Source organism: Camelus bactrianus, chromosome 1 (genome assembly GCF_048773025.1).
Source record: "Camelus bactrianus isolate YW-2024 breed Bactrian camel chromosome 1, ASM4877302v1, whole genome shotgun sequence".
NCBI lineage: Eukaryota > Metazoa > Chordata > Mammalia > Artiodactyla > Camelidae > Camelus > Camelus bactrianus.
Window position 1 is genome coordinate 102,102,772 of NC_133539.1, and position 10,554 is coordinate 102,113,325.

Genomic DNA, 10,554 nt, shown 5'->3' on the forward strand with positions numbered 1-10,554 from the left:
CAGTTAAAAAAAATGTATATATTCATCCTGGCTCCTCGCTTACCTCTTCAGGACAGTTCCCCAGAGTTATCTGAGATGCTGTCTCCCAGGCTATAGTCCTCAGTAAGATCCCTGAATAAAACTTAACTCACAACTTTTATATTGCACATTTTTCTTTCAGTTGGCATAGCCTACTGCTAACAGTCTAAAAACTTAGGTGGGGTAAGGTATAGAACCTCCTTGAATGTTACAAAATGCATAGGTTGCATCAGTGCTTGGATCATTTGTCTATTACTACTTTAAAAAAAATACTCCATAATTTAATGACCTTAAATAAATAAGCCTAAATCAACCACCATTTTATGTGCTTATGATTCAGTGAGTCACGGAATTAGGCTGGGCTCAGCTGAGCAGCTTTTCTGTTGCTTTTGCCAGGTCACTCATGTGGCTGCAGGTATTAGGCAGCTCACCTCAGAACAGGATGGTCCATGATGACCTCATGGATATGTTAACAAAAAATTAATCAGTCCATCTAAGAAAGATATGGAAAATTTTACTCCAGCCAAATTGTGGATTATAACCTGGGAATAGCATCTCAGAAAACCCTGAGACTTGTTCCACCCATTAGATGTCAAGGGGCAGTTATATATGATTTTGGAGACAGAGGACTGTACGATAAATGACATATTATCGAAAGTTTACATAATTCAGAACTAAGTGTCATGGTAGCCCCTTACAAGATCAAGAAGGAATGCTATTTTTTAAGGAGTTGTCTCGTTGATGCTCGGAGAATGTTGCTCTTTATGGTTGAGCAGGTATTTCTGCCAATGGGGGACATTTAGTTGCTGCACATTGTGGATACACAATGCACAAGGGGGCAGAGAGGAGGCCAAGGGGCAGAGAGAATGTTTTACATTTAAATTTTTCTTGTCTTGCCGTAAAATTTATTTCACAGACCTATCTGGCAGTGGGTACTGCCTGTCAGCTGAGTCATGTGTCTCCAGGTGGTGTTCTCAGGCTCCCTCATGGAACAACAGCAGTGGGCCAGGAGGGCAAAAGCAAAAACTGTGAGACCTCTTGGGGCCTGGGCTCCAAGTCACACCACCCTGCTACATTCTACCAGCCAAAGCCAGTCCCAGATTCAAGGAGTAGGGAAGCAGAATCTATCTCTTAAGGGGAGGAGGAGAAAAGGACTTTGTGTACAAGATGGAGGGCTTATCCTCCATAATGTCTTTAATGCATTTTCCTCACTCAGACTACTGTACTTGGATTGATAAAGTTGCTTCCTGTGAGGCATGGGTTAACAACTCTGAAACTACTGTACATGTATACCGAGACTGAACAAAAAAGTAAAGGCATGACATGATGGGAGCCAGATTTCTCCCAACCCAGGTTTCTTAGAGGAAGAGGCTACAAATAAGAGGGTGAAGCTAGAATGAACCTTATGGGCCTGGACTAAGTTTGGAGACATCAATGTGAACTCATGTTTAGCTTAATATACAGACCGATAAATACATGAATAACCATAGATACGTGTGTATACATATGTGTATGTGTGTGTTAATACACGTACATGTATTTCCTACCTCTGTTCACTGAAAAGGCTTAGAAACAATGGAATTCTCATAGCAACAAGCACACCAAGGGCCCACATGTTGCTTTCTGTGCCATTCTCCAATTAAGGAACCAGTGCTCTTTGGAGAAATGGCTGATTCTAGGGCTGGAACAGAGAATATACAAAGTGAACCTGGAGTGTTTTGTAGTGTCAGAAAGTAAGAAAATACTGAAAAAATAACCCATGTGGTCATGTCACAAGGACACAAGACCAATCTGAAGAGTTCCCAATGACCAAAGCTGAAACAATATAAGCAATAAAATAAATAATACGGTATTGGGTTATAACCCAAAATATAAAATAAATATCCATGAGTCTGTACTGATATAAATAAATGATTGAATAAATAAATAAACAGGGGAGAAGAGACAAATCTCTCATACAAAAGAATTCCAAACAGTTTATGTAGACACACCTCCTCTGAAAGATGCAGCTTAACTTCTCATGCCTCAAGTGTGGGCTGTGCTTAGTGACTTGATTCCAAAAAAGAATAGGAAAGGGGAAAACAGCAGCTTTACAGTGGAAAAATCTGGCAAAAACTATCTCAGGCAGGACATCAAGGTTAACATCATCAGTGATAAGTCATCTGGTAACATGAACCCTTGGTATTTACATGAACCCTTGGTATTTACATGAACCTTGATGTAGTGAGAATGGCACTTCACATGTGTAATCATCCTCCCAAATCGCATAACCCCAGTCTAGCCATGAGAATAACCTCAGGCAGTACCCCTCAAAACTGTCAAGGTTGTTAAAATCAAGGAAAGTTTGGGAAATTGTCATAGACTAGAGGCTAGGGAAACATGAGGGTTAATGTAATGTGACATCCTGGAACAGAAAAAGGACATCAGGCAAAAACCAGTGAAATCCAAATAAAGTATGGAATCGAGTTAACAGTGTACCAATGTTGGGTCCTTAGTTGTGACAAATTTGCCATTATAATGAAAGATGCAAAAGATAGGGGTAACCAGGTGAGGGTTATACAGGAACTCTTTTTGTTATCTTTGCAACTTTTCTGTAACTGTAAAAAGCTTAATAAAAAAGCTTATTAAAAAACAAACCTGGCAACCAACTGTTAAAGAATTCTTCTACTCTCTTGTTCTCTGGTTCAAACCTTGCTTACGTCTGCTTTCCAAACTTTCCTATGACTTTGGACCTGGAGTCTCTTAATCTGTCTAGCCCTTTGGATTGAAGGAGTCTGGATGACCCATTGACCCATAAGTGAAAAGCAAAAAATATATATATTTAAAAACAAATATATACCTATACATATACACCTATACATATACATTTGAAATTCACACACATACACATATACATATAGACACATATATAATCACATTGCAGAGATGCAAAATGAAAATATGCCACAAATAAAAACAGAACAGATAACCACTCCTAGCAGCTCTCTGCATAGCCCACTAGTCTCTTCTGAAATAAGAACAAAGTTTTACATGCTGTTCAGAAACCCACTTTCCCCACAAAGTATATTTGTGAAGCTTAAACTATAAAGCCCCATATAAGCATAGACCCTTTCCAGGTATCTGAATCTATTTTCTTCTTAAGTACTCTAAACTGTAAATTTTAATACCCGCAAAACCTGGATTCACCCACCTCCATGTAAATAAATATGTATCTGCATTATCATTTTAAGCGCCAGAAAGTATCATAGTATTTCACTGAATAGATGGACCATCCTTTTTCAATTAATCCTTTAAGGAGCTGTCTAGCTTTTCTAATTCTCTGGAATATCACCCAATATTTCTGCTTGGGGGTTGAGTTAGCTCTCTCTGAAGTGTTTTCTCTATGCCCTGAAGCCCCTTCACTCAATCCAGGCTCCTCAATAGTGCTCCTGCCCTTGGTGCTCCTGGCCTCTAATGGCCTTGAGGGGACAACTGAGAGTAAATTTGGGACAACAGAAAATAAGTGCAAGTTCTTGAGCAGGAAGTCAGTGAGAGGAAACTATGTTTTGGAGAATGTTATTATGACAATCATTTTATCATCATATTAGTATGACATGTGTGCTCTGTGCAAATATAAGTCTCAGAGTAACAGGAAAGAGAAACTGTAACAAACAGATCTTAGAATCCCTGCAGTGGCAATTGCAATCCTGGGGGAATAAGATCCCTTCATATGGCTCTTAGGAGAGAAAATATTTGAAATAAAAATTAAAATATAATAATAAGTAAATAAATAGGAAATAGAGAAAGCGTCTGCTCAGAGGGCAGAGATAGGGCATGTGGATGGGTACACTTTAGAAAGGCAACCCCATAAGCTACCTTTTTTCTCTCCTATGAAAATAGGAGGCCCCGCTATGCAGCAAGAGCCAGGACTTTGATGCTGAAGTATGCACAAGGTAGACAGAGGAAGTTAGAAAAAAGAAAATTCATACCAGCAGCACAAGGGATGGTTTAAGAGTTTGGGAACAAAGCTTTGTACCTCATTAGCCAGATACCAGACACACTGAAGGAGCTGCAGAGCTCTGGGCAGGATCACAACAGAACAACAGCCAGTCCCAGGAAGGGCAAGGCAAGCCTGCAACGATGAGAGGGCACCCTCTTTCTGACTATGGAGATGGGGAAGTGATGGTTAAAGAATTTCAAACGTGAAACTCATAGGGCCAGAGTGGCACAGTGAAAAGGACTGCAGGATGGGGGTGGAGGTGGCAGGTTATCTAGAAGCAGAGCCCTGTATTTGGATTCCATCTTTGCAGTTCACTAGCTCTACGGCCTTGGGCTGGCATTTAACCTCCGTTTAACCAGTTAACCTGGCATTTAACCATATAAAATGGAAATAGCATATCTATCTTGCTTCATAGATTGGATATAAAATGTGAAGCACAATGCCTGTCACTTTGTGTGTACTCAGGTGGAGTGGTATTTAAAATGATGTCAGTAGACCTAAATCAACTGCTCCTTCTTTCTCCCTGTCTCCTTCTGCTAGTTTCTTCCCTCTCCAAACCCCAGGTCATCTCTGTGGTTTCTGTCTCTCTCCTTTTTTCAGGCAGAGTCTTTTAGCTCTTTCCACTTCCTATCCCAGACTCTAATAAGATAGAATTGTTCAGTTACTCTGGGCATAGTTTACTCCTTAGATTAATTTACAACGGCTAATCTCTTTGTTTCTAAAGATACAATTAAAGAACCTCTGGCCGCTCTTGCACTTAATGACATACAGCTGTGTGGACACTGTTGCCAGATGCTTTGCTCCCAGTTCCTTCACAGCCATTGCTGCATCCTTCCCAATGCATAACTTTCTATTTATTCTCCATGGTGTCAATCAGATGTTAGAGTTAAAGGATGTGTGACAGTTTGGAGATTTCTGAAAAAGTTAAAAATAAAATTCCCATGTAACCCAGCAATTCCACTCCCAGGTATATACCCCATAAAATTGAAAACAGGGACTCAAATGGACTCCTCTATGCCAATGTTCACTTCAGCATTATTCACAATAGCCAAGAGATAGAAATAATCCAAGTATCCATCAAGAAATGAATGGATGAACAGAATCTGGTATAGACATGAAATAGAACATTTTTCAGCCATAATAAGGAATTAAATTCTGGTACATGCTACAGCGTGGATCTTGGAAACATTATGCTAAGTGAAAGAAGCTAGACACAAACAGACAAATGTATGACTCCTCCTATATAAAATATCTAGAATAGGCAAATTCATAGAGACTGAAAGTAAATTAGAAATAACCTGGGACTGGGGAAAGGAGTAGTGGGGAGCTATTATTAAATGTGTACCGAGTTTTGCTTGGGGTGATGGAAATAGATAGTGATGGTGGTTGCACAATATTGTGAATGTAATTAATACCACTGAGTTGTACACTTAAAAATAGTTAAATGACAAATTGTGTTTTATATATTTACCATAAAAAAAGAAAAGAAGAACAACATGTTGGAAAAAGGCACTCTAATTCATCAATGATAACATAAACATTTCTTCAAATTTTAACATACCTGAAACCAACATTTGTTTCACCATCATTGTCTTACATTTACTGTCTGCCAGGCTGCAGTTGTGAAGTGGAGGCATTGCCTGCACGTGTTCAACTTTGGCTGATATTCCCATTATTATTGGAAAGGTGTAATCCCTCAACACTTCAGTCAACATACAATTCAAGAACCATTTAAAGAGAAAAATATGAGCTCTAGTTTTTTTGTCCAAAACCTTGTTACATTTACTGGTAAGTTCAAGAAAGTGCCAGCATCAAAACTTAAAGAATTGGTGGCTATGGCTTGTAAAAAAAAATCTTGGCAGCAGCACCGAAGCACTCTTTGGAGAAATGGGGCTACATGTTCTTGATGACAGAGAGGATGACATAGTGTGGGAAAACAAGTACAGCGAGGGCTCTGAAGAGAGAAGTGAGTCAAGACAGTGGATGAATTCTGAACATGTTTTGCAAATACCCTAGCCAATCTATTTTGCTTATGTTTTTCCTTTTAAGTATATACTCAAAAAAGTCTAAACAAGCTCTTTCAGTACATATAAAATAAAAATTTCAAGTGATAAGACTCACTATGACATGGCTTAACTAATAGGGGTTTTTGTTTTGTTTTTAACCTCCCTCCCCTTAGGAGTATATAAAGCAATGGTATCTTACAAGCAATGGCACCTTAGATTTAATAAATGCAGTAATTGCAACAAAGATTAATATCCTTAAAAAGATTAAGCACGTCTACGAATCAATAAAAAAATGATAAACCAGCTTTTAAAAATGGGCAAAGGATAAGGGCAAACAGTTCACAAAAAAATTAAATGGTCATCAAACTTATTGGAAAGATGGTCAACCTCACAAAAACGAGCTGGAGTGTCAGGGGAAGACATTGACTTTCTACTCCTGTCTCCAGGTGGAAAGACTGCCTGAGAGTGGCACTCCTGATCTGTCTCCTCCCCTTCCTCAGTGACTCATCTAACTGGTGAGTTTGGGAAAGGGAACTGGATGTGTGCGGTTCACACACTTTCTCTTTCCTCATGGGATATGACTGTATTATGAGTCGCAAATTCTCTGCTTCTCCACAGATGATTTCTAAGGAGAGACTACTAATGGCAGGACTGCCCTTTCCCAACTCTGCCTGTGATAAAAGCAGGGAAGATGAATTCCAGGATACAGTATTCAGAAAACGATTGTTACCATGGATATAGGCTATGCTGCCCAACAGCTTTCTCAATACCATAGGTGATATTCTCCATCTTCATGATTCCTGAATCTGCCTCTCAACTTACTCTAAATCAGGCAGGAAGGTAAGGGGATGTTATTAGTTCTCTCAAGCTTCATCAACTAATTATTAGAAATGAGGCAAATATTCTGCACATAAAATATTGGTAAAAATAAAAACATATAATAATGGTGGCAGGCAGTAAGAAGCCCATTCTCAGATGCTGTTTTGGGGAGTATAAGTTGGTAAGTCTTTGGAGAGTTTGGAAGCTATATTTACATATTTAAATGTGCACACCTTTGACCTGGCTATTTCACTTCCTACAGATGTATTCCTACATGTACAGCGTTATTTATATAGAGATATTCAAAACAGCAGTGTTTAATAGTGGAAAACTGGAGACAATTAACTACAGAAATAATTAAAGTATGGTTATTTTTATGCAGAAATACTATGTAGTAATTTAGAACAGGGGTTGGCAAACTGACCCATTGGCCAAACTTTGCCTGTTTATGCAAATAAAGCTCTACTGGAACACAACCATGCTCAGAGGTTTTGTACTGGCTATGGCTAATTTTGTGCTATACAAAGGCAGAGTTCAGGAACTGCAACAAAGACCGTGTGGCCTGTAAAGTCTAGAACATTCACTGCCTGGTTTTCAAAGAAAATGTTTGCCAACTCCTCATTTAGAAGAATGAAGCAGATTTAAACTGATACACTCTAAGGTCTACCATGAAAAAAAAAAAATCCAGTTTAAGACTAGCATGATACCAATTATGTAGTTAGTGTGATCTCCCTTACATGAAAAATCTGCCTGTATGCTTACATAAATGCAACCCAACACAAACAGCACAAACAGCAGTTACTGATTTGAAGGAGAGAAGAATTGGGGTAAGGGGAGAGGGGTGATTTTTATGGGCATATATTCATATACTACTTTTGGAAATTTAGCATAGGCATCAAAAAGGACAAAGAAAATGTCTGGATCCATCCAAGGATTTCTCTTTGCCTTCTAGTACCCTTTATCCCTTTACTAAATCCTTGCTCTAGACTCACGTTCTGTCAAGCCAAGAAGGAAGACTCTTCACCTGACTCTCTACCATCTTCCCTGGTACTGGTTCCCTCCAATGAGAAGGGTAGGGATGAGTGGTTTATCATTGGATTACTAATAAGCTTGCATATTTTGCCATGTTAGCCCCACTGTGTTTCCTCTTTTGAGCACTGTGAGACTTAGTTGCATATACTACACTGGTTTCATTTAATTCTGATCAGATAAAACAAAGAAGATTCTAAATAAGACCATGAGCTGAAAACAAATAGCCACACCTTAATTATCACAGTAACTGACATTTTTTTATTTTTGATATTTCAAAAGATGCAAAAATTAAGTTTTAAAAATGATAATTTATTTGACAAAAGTAAAGTTTCTGAACAACCCCCCTTCCCCCCAAACGTTTGATTTCCCCCCTGCTGATAATAAATTATTATCCTATGAAGCACAAGAACCTGGAAACTTAAAATTCTCATGCTGAATCACATCTTTGGCAATTCATCTAAACCACAGGAAGTTTTCTAAAAATATCTGCTGCCTCTTCTCCTGCTAAAACTAGTTTAGAGTCTTAAGTTATAAAGTAAAAGTCATGAGTGGCTGTGTACTGCTAGTTAGCAAGAAGTCAATTATTTAATCCTTGAATGAAGCCTCCTCTGTCTCCAAGCAAACCATCAATAGTTGTTCTTACAATATACTTCACAGCTTACAGAATATTTTCCCATACATTAACACATCTGTTCAGTAAACTTGTAATAAGAGTCAAAGAAGAAATTCTGTTTCTTTAATGTGAACACTATCTCATAGATGTCAAATAATTTGTGCAGGGAAGCAACTGGCAAGTGTCAAAGAAGAGATTCAAACTTCCTTAGAAACATCTAAGTGTACATTTTTAAAAGTTCAGAGATGTCTATCTTTCCTCTCTTTTTTAACTGCCTTTTCTCAAATGACATTAGAGAAACACTATTTTTCCATGGGGCATTTATGAGTGTTAAGTGTTTGAGACTCCCACTTCTGGCTTTAACAATAGCAAATGACTTTTTAAGAGAGAATTACTAGTTTCAGAGGAAGATAGGGAAGAACTACCCACAAAACTTCATCTCATATCACTGCAAGTACACCAGTATCATTAACTAGTTTCATAAGATCAAAATCTTCCTGTAACTTCTCCTAAGTCTTAACCTTATTCTACTTCCCCAAATATTTGAAAAGAAGTTGTCTCAAAATCATGAGACAACTGAAAACACACCTTTCAAAGCAAGCCTCAGAAAATAGATCATTTAGGGGTGGGTATGTTTTCCTCATCACTCCCTAACAACCCAGTATTACCAAGTGATTATTTAAAAAACGAAAAGATAACCTACTTGAGACATCCTTAGGAGAGACTACAAGTATAATTAAGTAATTTGGGTAGCTTAAAAAAGAAAAAATGAATACATATTACAAGAAACTAAAACCAATAATCGATGTCTTTAAATATAAAAAGAAAAAAAAAAATAGAAAATTAGTGAAACCACTCAATGTCATTGGAGGGCCACTAGCTCTGTCCCAGGATTAAAGTGAAATATTGACAGAGCACTGCTTCTGCTTGTCCTATCTTCATCTTACAGTCTAGAGGTGACCTCTTTCAATATTCTGAATCACCTAAACACCTGAGATATACATTGAAAAGGAAAGCTAAAATGAACAAAATCCCAAGCCTGACAGCGTAACTGTTGAGCTTATTTTAATGGTCTGTCACCTTACAAGGCAGACTTTCTTACAAGTCTACATCCTTAGAACTTAGGGTATAAGGCATGACATACAATTTTAACTGTAGGATAAAGAAAGGTGAAAGGAAAAAAAAAAAAAAACCTCGAAAGTTTGAGGTAGATCCTTAGAGACAGAATGTATTAGTAAACTTATGTTGGGAAGAGTAATCTAAGTAATACTACATAGATCTACAAGAAGCCTAGCGTTTTGAGGTTGAAGTGAGAAAGATCTTACCCTTTTATTTCTCTCACTTTCTGCCCTCTTCTCCCCGTCTCTCTACTAACCCTGACATCCTCTTTTTTTTTATCTTGTACCTTATTTGGGATTTCTCTAATTCTCCTTGCCCTTACAAATCTTCCCCTCCACTTACTTGAGAAAATGCATGTGAATGTTTCATGCACTTATATTTTAATGATCTTGCCTTCAACTCTATTCTTATGGTTCTTAAAAGTTGCAACACGGTATATTAGAATGTTGAAGTCAATCAGAAAATCAGTGTTGAGACCCACGTCTACCACTACCTATTTTTGTGACTATGGGCAAATAACTTTTCAAAAGAAAAAGAACCAAAATTTTATCCAAAATTTAGACATACAGTTAACTTACTATAGGTAGAATAAGTACTTTTATGGTTTTTCCATGTTAAAGCAAACATAAAATTAAGTTGATAAGGTAATTCAAGACATCCACCTATTGTTCAGTTGTTCAAATCTGTTTCCACTTGGTTTTAAAGTAGATTTGTTCAAATCAGGATACAAAGGTAACATTTGTATTTACTTTGTGTGTTATTTAAGTCTCTTTTAATGCAAAGGGTCTCCTTCCTTTTCCTTGTAATCTGTTAAACAAAACCAAGCCATTTATCCTGCAGAATTGCCTGTGTTCTGGATTTTGTTGATTGCATCCCCATGGTGTTCAGCAACGTGTTTCTTTGTGCTGTGTATTTCCAGTTAGTAGGCAGATCTAGGGGCTTGATGAGACTCTGGATTTTTTTTCTCC